Below are 13,163 nucleotides of genomic sequence, written 5' to 3' on the forward strand. Positions count from 1 at the left end.
ATTTTAAAAAAAGCTATAACCTTACCAAGGGCAGTGACAGTATACTGCCTAAAATTTACAAATCCTTCAGTTACTAGTATCATGGTCTCCATAGTTAGTGCTTAATAAATGTTTTTAAAATAATTTTTTTCTCAATCAAGTTGAAACAATAAATTTTAAGTATTGCTTTCTATTACTCATTCTTTCTCTTTCTCTTTTTCTTTATTCATGGGACAGAAAAGGAAATAAAGGGATGAGTTTTCTCACTTTTTCAATTTCCAAACAAGTTTTCAGTTCCCCATGAGATAGGATAAAAGGAAAAATGTTTTCTACACCTAGAGAATCTGAGTCAGCAGTGGTATCATTAACAAATAATTCTGAAACAGAAACCAGTATTGTTAAAGACAGAGTCCTGTTGGTTGGGGCTAGCTTAACTTAAAAAATGAATCACAGCAATTCCAAAAGTATTGCCATTTTGAGGGCCCACATTGCAGAATTAATATTACTTTAGAAATGTTGCAGGTAAGACCTGCTTATTCCAGCCGTTTTTTTAATCAACTGTATTTTTTTTCTTCAGCTTTGTATGAGAATTCAATACTTTTTTAAAGGATTTTCCTACACATTTCTGAAATGACTAATGATTACTTCCCCCTACCTGATTTCCCAGTGAGCTGAACAGAGGCAGCTGAGATATTAGGGCCACCATTCTTTTAATCCAAGACTCATATTGGGCAATGCCTCATTTCTGGGATGTCACCAAAGGCACGGATCCTGACTTGGTGGACAAGGAAGAGACACCTGCAGCCTTAGCCCTGTGCCTCATTATAGTTTTCCCTTTACATCTCTTGATGTTTTGCGTTACATTTTTGAGAGTTGCAGAGGGCCTTAAAGGTCCCCTAATCTAATCTCTCATCACAATACAAGAATGGTTCCTCAGAATCCCTTTTAGATGATCATCTCATCTCATTCTCTCTCTTGTCCTCAAATTGCCAGGTATTAAAAGCATAACACAAGGTGATTATGGAGGGAGAGGACATTGTTTAGAATACCAACTATCAATTGGGGATACTTTTTAAATGAGGCACTACAGGGTGGTTCATAGAGAATTGGCGCCAGTACCAGGAAGACCTGGGTTCACGTCTTGCCTCTGACAAATAATGAAAAAATGACAAATAATGATCCTGGGCAAGTCACTTAAGTTCTCACTTCTTTAGTCAACTCTCTAAGACTACAAGAAATCACTTCCTTTTATGGGTAAAACGAAATGCCTCACTTAGGACTTCTCTGCCAATAAAATCAGAGATCTGTCCCTTCTCATTCTTTTGCAAATAATTTTTATTCACATACATTATGTATGTATTATGTCTTCACCAGAGATATCAAATTCCCAACCTGCTGACTTCTGCGAAGCCCCCCAGTGCTTCAATATTTAAGAAAATAAATAGAAATACAGTGCTACATAGATAATGTAAATTTGGGGTTTTCTAAGTCATTACGTAGCTTGCAGGGAACTATTTCTATTTGCATTTGAAAGCACTGGTATTCTTACTCTCTCATTCTCTCTCTCTCTGCATACATGAGTATATGCATATACTATGTGTATGCACACATACATATACATAGCACACACACATATACATATATGAAAGGATTGTATATCAAAGAGTGATTCTCTGGTGTGTCCAGCTACCTGAGTAGCATTCCTTTGGTGTCTATGTTTGGGTTGTGTTGTGTTGTGTCTCTTCCCAGTGGGAATCTCATGGACGGAGACACACAGTGAGTTCCTGGAGGCCTTCATGTACACCAAGAAGTGCATGCGTACTGGTACAAAATGGGACTGTATCAGGAAGTCACAGATGGCTGTATCCTTGCCAGAGCCTTCTAGACTCTTCACTATTGTCACTGTACCTATGCAGGGTATCACAAGGCCCTGATAGTTCAAAATTGTAGGATTTACAAAGCTTAATTTGGGAAGGAGAGGAGGGTCATATTTCTATTGACTAGAGCACCAACCTAAAGACCTACATGGGGCTGGGGAAAAGAGGTTTTTAACTGAATACTATTGTGTACTGGCAATAACTCCACATTGACAAATGAGTGAGATACAATATGTTGAAATAAAATTATATTAATAAGGAAATAATCAAATAGCATATTACTCTTTTCAAGTATGCCAAATCCTACAAAGTCTCATGCTGAAGTTACAATTCCAATAATTTCCTAATATCTCTCACAGTTCCCGAAGAGGGTGTGTCTCGTGCTGAGTTCTTCATTGTTGTATATCTCAACTCCCATCTCTCTAATTATATCAGCCGTGTCTCTGTTAATACCGGCTGGAGGCTCCTCTTGTAGTGATTTCTAATGACGTTCACTCCATGGTCTCCATTCACAGCCTCTGTTTGCTAGGTTCTCCTATTGACTTTAAAGAATCCGCTATTCGTTCTGGATGCCCTGTGGGGGTGAAACTATAGGCTTCCTATCTTGATTTAACTGAGGTTATAGATGCCCCCCCCAACAACATTTATCACTCTAACAACACAACATCCATAACTGATCCATTGATCCATACTCTCGAAACACCTTTGACATGGTCCTCTGTTCTTGGACCACTGCTTCGGCTATTCTCCTAAAAGCTTTAGTGAGCCAGTGAGATTCTTTCAAAAACTTCACATCAGCTACCTACAAACACACCCCCCCCCCCCCACACACACACATCCTCTCATTCCTGATATGCTGATATGTGCATATTTCTAGCCGTCCAACATTAAGGCTCTAAACTCACTGATATTGTCCTAAATTAAGTGAGGAAGGAAAACATTGGGGTTAAAGTTAGGATTATGTTTGTGTTTATCATATAGGTTATTTTCATTCTTGTCCAACTCTTTGTGCCCCATTTGGGGAAAGCTACAGAAAAGATTTGCCATTTCCTTCTCTAGCTCATTTTACTGAGAAGGAAACTGAGGCAAATGGAGTTAAGTGACTTTCTCAGAGTCACACAGCTAGTTAAGTGTCTGATGCCAGGTTTGAACTCAGGAAGATGAGTTCTCCTGACTTTTGTCCTAGCATTCTATTGACCGTATCACCTTCCATCAAAGGTAGGTGTCTCTGGGCCTGGAGTCAGGAAGACCTGAGTTTAAATTCAGACTCAGATACTCACTAGCTGTGTGACCCTGGGTAAATCACTTAACCTCTGTTTCCCTTAATCCACTGGGGGAGGAAATGGCAAACCACTCTGGTATCTTTGCCAAGAAAACCCCATACAGGGTCATGAAGAGTCAGACATAACTAAATGGCTGAACAACAGCAAAAACAGCATCTACACTGTACTAATTACATTAAGCCCTAGAACATTTCCTAAATGAGAACCATAATCATTACAAAGACTTTGACATAACTCTCCAAAAGAAGAAAAAGGAATACCCAGAAAAGTGAATAAATGAATTTGAAAAAGCATACGATGAATCTAGGCATTGTGCTAAATGTTGGGAACACACACACATACACACACACACACACACACACACACACACACACACTGCAACAACAATGCTACTTGCTGCAACTGTGGCTGTGTAAGACCAATAACACCAGCAAAGTCCCACTTTGTTTGCCATTACACACACACACACACACACACACATACACAAAAGAGAAAGTTTCTGCTCTCAAGGAGCTCATATTCTAATAAAGGGAGATGATATACATAGAGGAGTGGTAACTCAGGAAGAAGGCTTTTGACTGAGAAGTTACAGAGAATAGTGAGTAGACCCATGGGACAATTAATTGACATGGAGAGACAATGTGGTATGGTATAAATAGCTGGAATCAGGGGCTTTGGTTCAAATCCTGGCTCTGTTCTTTGCATCATGAGTAATCTTGGGCAAGTTGTTTAACCTCTCTGACCCTCTGTTTCCTCATCTGTAAAATGAGGAGGGTTGGACTAGATGACCTTTAAGTTTCCTTCCAATTCTAAATCTATGTTCCCTTTCCAGAAAAAAAAAAAGTACTGATGATTTGACTGCAGTTTCATTTGCAGGGACTGGCAGGGCAAAGGAATTTTTGTGAGGTATGATCAGGTGGCCAGGACCAATTTAAATACAGAGAGCGCTTGCCAATTAGGAGTGGGAAATCTACCTGGAAGGATATTCTGGTCACTACGGAGAGGCATGGTCTGTTATGAAGAATGTTTAAGATAAGTAATTGATTAACTAGCCATAATAGTTCTAAGATATATACTTTGGACAATGAAAATAAAAAATGAGTTAGACTCAGAAATGAAGAGGAGAAGAGGGGATTGGATGACCAATTTCTGCGAAGTTCTTTTGATGATTCTAAGGATCTCCCCAAAATAAAGGCCCATCTTTTCAGTGCCAATATAATTTTAGTATGTAATATTATTGCAAGTCATGGAATTCTGCAGTCTCTGTGACGCGAAGAGCCATTGAGAGGCACATGGTGGTGGTGAGTTAGCTATTATACTTAAAAACAAAGAATTATAGTATTAAGATAAAGGACATAAAATATGTCCTTTTTTCCTTTTACTTAAACTGTCATTTCATTGGTCTGATGAGGAAATTCTATCAAAGTAGGTCAGCACCACCTCTGCCCCTTAATTGTCTTCACAGTTGCCTTGGCCACTGAGAGTTTGTGATTTGTTCAGGTTCGAAAAAGATAATATGTGTATTAGGAATGATCTTGACTCTGAGACCTACTTTACCACACTGTGTCTCAAATAAACATATGAGTAAAAATGAAGTTGTGCGAGGTCTGTGATGAGAATGTATAACAACAAATGGGAAGGCTAACTATTCCATTGATATTCCTGATTTCTCAGAAGAGAGGGAAGAAGTTCTCCAGCTTATTGAGTGGATCTCCTGTTGCAATTTTATAGGACAGGGACAGGAGCTACACAGGATGGGCAAGAGTGAATAGTTTGCACTTTGTATGATTGGAAGAGAGTTCTCATGTCACTGAGATCATAGCTACATTTAAGTATTTGAGCAATATTGTGTGTATATAATAGACAACAGTTTTCTTTGCTCAGACAATTTCAATCAGCAACATTTTTTTAATTAGAATACGCAGTCATGAAATGGCAGTAAGGTAAATTATTTTTTGCTTGTATTTATGTCCTTAGTAACTTAGACTTCTCCCAACAAGTGGTCCAAGAATAGGGCCAATGGTTACTTTTATGAAATAACCCTTCTGTTATTTAGTAATTAGGTTGTTTTATGGTTATCAAGTCATCTTCAACAAAGCCTTGTGAGGAAGGTTCAAATGACTGCAAGTCTTGAGAATCTGGAAGTGATATTTAGGGTGACTTGCTGTAAGCCCTGTTGTTAAGGACCAGCAGAGTCGGCAGCTTAGAATCCCTCCATCCTTAACTCCCATGATACAACTAAGGCCATTGGGTTAGCCAATCTCAAAAAAAGGCTTTGTGTGTTTTTATGCAACTTCATAAATTTCTAAATTTGTTATGCTCACACCAAGCACAATACATGGCTAATTTACAGTTGCTGCTCTGTGAGATGGTGGCCAGTTTTCAATGCAGTAAAATGGTACATCAAGATTTGTAGGCCGTTTTCGTTGTGAATCCTATGCACTGGGACAAACATAAATGGTACCATTAAAGATTCATTCCCTTGCTCCTCACTAGGGCTTTATATAACTATGTGCACATTTACTTTTTACTACGGAGTTGGAATGTATTTCCCCTTTCCTCTCTTCAAAAATGCAACATTTTCTGATTTACCTAGAGGTAACACTTGGTTTTGTGCTAGTCTTTAAAGATTGGCTCCTTCTCTTACTGGCCTTTTTCCAGATTCTTCTAAATCTGTCCATTATGGACAGGGTATGGACCTGAGAATCTGTGAGCCAGAATCTTAATTATGTCAATAATAATCCTCCCTTCCCACATTGTCCCACATTACTCCATGCTAACAAACTGTTTACAAGTATTACAATAATAGTACTTTAGAATTTAAAGGACCCTAGCTGGGAAGTACAATATGGTGCTGTGGGAAAAAATGCTGGATTTTAAAGGACTTTGGTTTCAGTATCAGCTCAGCCCCCTTATTACCTGTGTGATCTTGATCAAAAGTCGACCATAGGTTCTCAAAGCGGGTGACACCACCCCCTGGGGGTGCTGGAATGATCCAGCGGGGTGGTAGTAGCCTTGGGGGTAATTGGGACACATTGAATAAGAATAAGGGGGCATTAGAAGCATAAAGAAAGAAGGGAAAATAAGAAAAAATTGAAAAAAAACATTCAAACAAGTTTCATCTGTTATATAACAGAGTTAAAGTTGTAGTGATTACATTATTTTCCAAATAAACACACAAAATGCAAATTATAACCAGTCAGTGGTCAAGTCCACCAACAGGTCTTAACAAGCAAGTGCTGGCAGACAAGCCTGTCTCACATTGTGGGAAAGTCCAATATGCATTGGCAGGAATATGTGTGTACAATGACTTGTTTACAATATGATACTATATGGTTAAATGACATAATATTACATCATAACAATTTCAATGCAGAAAAAACCCCACAAATTTACAACAAATTATTAAACTTAAGATTGTAAAAAATATTTTATATTTGTTGAAATGATGCAATTAAAAAAAACTGATAAAGAGTGAAAGAAAGAAGATTTCCAAGGGGGAGGCACTGATTAATTTTTATTTTGTAAAAAGGGGTTGGACCAGGTGACTTCTAAGGCTCCTTCCTCTTCTACATCTGTTTTACATATATATATATATATATATATATATATATATATGTGTGTGTGTGTGTGTGTGTGTGTGTGTGTGTGTGTGTGTATACACGCAAGAGTCCTTTGGAAAAGTTTACCTGAAACCAGAAATCCTTTTTTACAACAGCCCCCATCCAGCCATTCCAAGAGCATGATTAGTGTTCAGAAATTGACTACTTTTACAGGTAGCCCATTCTTTTTGGGGGTGGGGTGTAGTGAGGAACTTGGGAGATGTTATAAGTGCTAGAAATTTCTTCCTGATATTCTGATGAAATTAGGTCCCTTGTGCTTTCCATCTACTAGGACCAAGCAGAACACATTTAACATCCAAATGACAGTCTCTCAAATACCTAAAGAGAGCTATCATGTTCCACTGAAATTTTCTAAACTCTAAATATTCTCAGTTCCTTCAAATGACTATGGTATATTTTCCAGTACCTTTACTGTTGTGGTTGCCCAGCGGAAATGTTCCTTTACTTTCATGTTTTACCTTTGGAAATGTTCTAGGATGTGAATTGACTCTCTAATGAGTAGTGCCTCTGAATGTGGTCTCAACAGGACAAAATACAACAAGATTATTACCTCCTTCAGTCTGGACACCATCCCTTCATTAATGCAGCCAGAGATTACATTAGCCACCTGGATTCCATGTCACATGGTTTATATGAGACCTTCTATCTTCCAAAACCTCAGGATTTTTTTTGTCTTGTTTTGTCAAAAAAATTGCTTTATAGCCACATTTTCCTAATCCTACATTTGCGTAAGGTATCTAGGTGGTACAGTGTGTAGAGTGCCAGTCCTGGAGGTTAGAAGACACACCTTCCTGAGTTCAAATCTGTCCTCAGACACTTATTGGCTCTATGACCCTAGGCTAGTCACTTCACTCTGTTTGCCTCAGCTTTCTCATCTGTAAAATGAGCTGGAGAAGGAAATAGCAAACCACACTAGTATCTTTGCCAAGAAAACCACAGATGGGGTCACAAAGAGTCAGACATGACTGAAAATGAATCAACAAAAACATTTATGCAATTGATTTTGGGGGGGAACTCCTCTGTAGGACTTCATAATTATCCCTATTAAATTTAAGCTTATTATATTTGACTCCTCATTCTAGCATATCAGAAGCTGTTGTTTTCCGAGAGTCAAATAAAGCACTTGCCTAAGTGGAGCTACCTACTGTTAAACCATGCCTACAGACAGGTTAAGCATTTGGCTTTTTAAAGGGCTTTGCTAGGATACACGTTTGGGTTTTTAAGGGACTTTGCTAGGATATATAATATATTCAAAATAAAAGTCAATAGTGGGAAGACCAGATGTGACCCTGGGCAAGTCACTTAACCTCTGTTTGCCTCAGTTTTCTCAATTATGAAATAAGGTTAATAACAGCACCTAACTCACAGGGTTGTTGGAAGAATCAAATGAGATAATAATTAAAAATGCTACCTGAATATTTTGTGAAAGAATGAGTTATTTCTCCCAGCAGTATACACTTTAGATGAAGATATCTGGGGAGAGCAATGTTTTCCCTAAAATAATATTCTCTAATGGTGAAATCTGAAGCAAATGAGAGAAACAGGATGTGATGTGGTGCAAAGATCACTGGATTTGGAATCTGAAGGACTAAATTCTAACTCACCTTTGCTATCTTACTACTTTTGTGGCCTTGGGCAAGTTGCTTAGCCTATTTGGGCCTTAGTTCCTTTTCCTTACATTAAGGGGGTTGGACCAGAGGCCTCTGAGGCTCATTCCAGCTCTAAATTCTGTATGTCTAAGGTCCTTTTCATCAGAGAGGTTTTCCAAATGTACCCTAAATAGCACCATGTAGTGACTTCCTCTATCTCCAAGGAACTGAGCTCATGATTTTTTGTCAACCTGTTTGATTTTTTTCTTATTTCCCTTTGACAACTGTTTCTTTCTCTCCCTTGAAGCTATTCTGCTTTAGGGAAGAAAATAGTCCCTATATTTTAATTAACTGAGATTTAATGTTTGCTTATGAAGTAGCCTGTCTGAAATTGTAGCTTGGCTTCCACTGCCTTGGCAGCAATGTTTTCAAAGGTTTCAGCCTGGAAGAATGAGAAAGGCTCAAGTGGAAACCAAAAGTAACCCTACAGTTACAAGCACGGCATTCACACTGTGTTCTAAAACATCATCTATTTCAATTTCCTTCTCATTTAAAACAAGGAGGGAGGAAGAGAATAAATTAATATCTAGCAGATAGTTTCCTCAGTTGTGACTCCATCTTTCAGCAAAGCCCTAGTGCATATTCTCCAACCAAAGGACATAAAATGCAGACCTCCAGGGGAATTTTAAAGCGAAAGATGCCAGAGAGGTGACAATTCTCAAAATAGCATTTCATTGTTCGCTAATTAGCCTTGGTGGATGCTGGGAAGTTCCTTTCCAAAGCTTCTCTTCTGAAAGGCACTACTTTGAGAAGTAGCACCCTAAAAGAGAATGGAGTCTGGGTGGTTCAAATGATGCCTTATGTTGCTTAAGAATCTGACCTGCATCAAAAAGGAAGGTATCACACAGAACAAACTCTAATGTTGCCTTACCGCTAGGTATTTTCAGCTCTTTTTGTCTGGTCTCTCATTGTTAATCTGCATTATCTTAAAACAAATCCTCCCTGGATTTGCTTCCAAACTGCATGCAGAAGAGTAGAGATGGGATAGTTATCCAGGTTACTTGGCACATGATAAAAAGAGCAGATTATTCAGGTCTCGAAATTGATTTGGGGGGAGTCTGATTTATCCTGTTTAACTGTCTCCATTTATTAAACTAACTGGATAATCGCCAAATATCCACTTCATTTTGCACTGTGAAAACACTGTCAATGTAATCAAACACATATTCCTCTGCTACTGTTTATTTTTTTAATCATTTGAAAAGGTTGGCAGCACCACTGACAATGTATAAGGAAAGGATTTGTCAGTGGGAGTACTTTTCTATAATGGAATATATTTCCAAATTGAAGTAAACATTAGAAAGACCTTCAAACAGGTGCTTCTGTGAGCATAAAGGTTATAAAGGAGTTATCTGGGCTGTCTGGTGTATTGGTCAGTATTCATCTATGATGTGTCACTATGTGGAGAAAACATCGCAACTTCCTTCTCACTCTGTCACAAACAGGCCTTCTACATTAAGAACATAGAATGTGAATTAGGACAATATACAATATTGATTCCTATTTTCTTTAGAGTAATAAATGTATATATGTACACATATATATGCATACATATATACATATATTCACATGTGTGCCTATGTATGGATACAATATAGATTTTACGTACATATATAAACACATATGTATATAAAATCTATTTGAATTGATAATGAAGAAGTAAAATTTTAGAAAAATAGATACAACAGAGTACGGAAAAAAATCCACTGCAATACCTACTGAATTATTTAACAGACATAGCAACTAGGTATATTACTTCATCTTCACACCCACTAGGGTTAAATCTCAACACCTTTCCTGTTTCAGATACAATGGCTTTATCTTAATTTAACTAATAGTATATTTATGTCTTCTTTATGGTGCTCATCTCCTTTCCTGACATTGCCAAAATTGCCTTCATCTTTTTGAGTGAGATAGTGGGGCAGAGGGTGAGGGGTGGGAAGAGCCTACTTTGATTGGATGAGATGGGGGTGTGAGGTTCTGAATTGAGATTCTTCTGGTAAGAAAAACTCTAGAAAATACAACTAATGCCCTGGAATAATAAAAAAGCAAAAACAAACATATACTACTTGTCAAAAACAGCAGACTAGCAAAATCAATCATTCATAGAGATGATTATCATCTAATCTTTTAGGAAGACATTATCAATACTGTGTCTCATAACCATGACTCTCACTCTAATAAAGAAGTCATCAATTACTATTCACTATGTTGAGATGTCTTTCTCAAATTTGTCATTTTGTGGTCCCCCAAATGCCTAAAATTTCTCCCTTGTTGGTTTTGGACCACAATATAATAAGGCTGCAGGTTCTGCTACATTAGCTGTGTCTACACATGACATTATATTGGATGGGAAAAAAATCTCAGTTTAGAAGAAAAAAAAAGGAAAATGTTTTGTAGTAAGACCAATTCATTTCCTTTCTTATCCTAATTTAATTTTAAACTTTTTTAAACTGAAAAAGGAATGTGTGTGCATATTGTGCATATGTATGTATGTATATACATATATATGTAAACATGATCATATATACATTATGCATATGATTGCCACCCATTTATCATATATATATATATATATATATATATATATATATATATATATATATATATATAGCTTGTTGTACATAGTTATTAATTGTCTCCTTCTTCAGATTGTGAGCTCCTCAAGTGCAAGAAAAATCTTTTTTCCTTTCTTTGTATGCCTAGCACTTAGCACATTATCTATCACATAATAGATGTTTAATAAACGTTCGTTGACTGAGTATTCGCTACCTACTACTTCAAACTTTCTCTGAATATCATATATCATACCATGCCATACCGTACCATATCTATCTATCTATCTATCTATCTATCTATCTATCTATCTATCTATCATTTAGCCAGCTAGCTAGCTATCTTCTATTCAGAAAAGTTCATATACACAGCTTTTGTGATTTTGCAGGGGAGAATAAACTGATTTTCTCTGGTGAGGGCCTTGGGCGTCTTTGATGACAGGCATGCACTAGGCCCCAAACCTTGCTTGAAGGTACGATTGGCCTTTCTCCTTGGAGAGACTGTAAATGGTTGCTATGGGTACCCTTTCCTCTGCCCTTCTTCTTTCCACCTTCAGTAACTTGAGGGACTTATCTTCAGAGTCCCAAAGGGCTCAGTGCTTTCTCTTCTCTAGTGAAAATTTATGTGAAGCCACTGAGGAAAATCATAAGACACCACAGACCGCAAAGACATTAATATGCCGCTGACACCTACTTGTAAATCTTGATCTCATCTGCTTTTGACAGTGCCATCTCTGAGATTTCAAAGTGCCTAAAAGAGGCAGACTCCCGAGTGAAAAACAGCTGTCCTAGGATCAACCCAGGTGATATAGAGCCAGTACTCCCTGGCAGGGGAAAACCTTTTGAGAGTTTATCTCCAATGATTTTAACTCTGACCAGAGTTTATGCTATATTCCTTCCTGGCAAGTTTTCTCCATTTAAAATACATAAACAATAATCAAATGAACAGAGAATTCTAAAATTTCACTATTGCAATAGGAATAGCTATTTCTCATTTACAAAAGTCAAGTTAAAGTTATGATAGAAAATATAACATTTTCTGGACAGGATGTATTACAATGTCCAGTATTAAATCTACATTAAAGAAACTAAAGAGACAGAGAATTAAACACTTTTATGATTTTATAATTGCAGTTAAGTTACAATAATATAATTAAATTATATATTGTTTGTATTATATATTATGCATTTATCATAATTAAATTATAAATCACTCTTCAGTACCCCAATATGAAGACATAGTATATGCAATTAGTAATACACATGGTACTTGAAAGAGTTCATGTGACTTCTATAGATGTCCAATTTACAGTTAAATTATTTTAACTCCTATAGAATCTGAATGGTTGGGTTTTGAAATGATGCGCTATTTAGTTCAACAATAAGCATTTACAAAGTGCTTGCTATGTAGAAGACCTTGTGATAGGAACTGAGGATAGAATGAAAAAATGGGAAAAAAGTTCTTATTTTTGTAACATGACTTTGGGGGATCTGACATTTACACAGATGAATAAACAAGGGGGAGAATACTATCAACTGGGAGAATCAGTAAGGCTTTCCAAAAGAAATGGTACCTCTGTTGAGCTTTGAAGGAAGCTAAGGTTTCCAAGCACAGGAGAGGAAGAGGCAGTACATCCACAGTATGCATGACAACTTATATAAAAAACAAAATGTGATGCAAAACACTGTCCCATTAATGTCCTATTAATATGAAGTAGCTTAATGTTACTTTTCTATAAAGGTAATGTGTTAAATATATTTATAAAAGATATAAGATACTTCTCTTATCAATGAACATTTTTATTTCTGAAAGGAGTTGGAAAAGACCTTTGGTTTAACAAAAATGGATAGCATATATGTATGAAGAAACAGGGCCTTCAGAGGGATTTGAGTAGTTTGAGATGGAAAATTAACTCTATAAAAATACAAAGACAGATCACCTTATAAAGACTTAGAATGATGCTTCATGTATATATAAACCATTTGATGGTTTAAATGGATAGCGTGAGAACTTTTATTAAAAGTTGGAAAAATAGAAATGTAGAGAAACACAGATCAAGGACACAAACTCTTATTTTGGACTGTCCTGAGAACTTTAGAGCTGCAGAGTGGTATGGTCCTTAGGTCATTTGCTTATAACTGTTTTACAACTAATCAATATAATTTTTAAATGAGAAATTGTATAAGTATTTGGACA

The 13,163-nt window shown here is 36.9% G+C and overlaps 1 pseudogene; it reads right to left on the reverse strand.

Moving 5' to 3' along the window:
* LOC118847159 overlaps positions 1–13,163 on the reverse strand; it is a 39,307-nt pseudogene that overhangs the window by 25,136 nt on the left and 1,008 nt on the right.

The sequence above is a fragment of the Trichosurus vulpecula genome, chromosome 4, assembly GCF_011100635.1.
Source record: "Trichosurus vulpecula isolate mTriVul1 chromosome 4, mTriVul1.pri, whole genome shotgun sequence".
Classification (NCBI taxonomy): Eukaryota; Metazoa; Chordata; class Mammalia; order Diprotodontia; family Phalangeridae; genus Trichosurus; species Trichosurus vulpecula.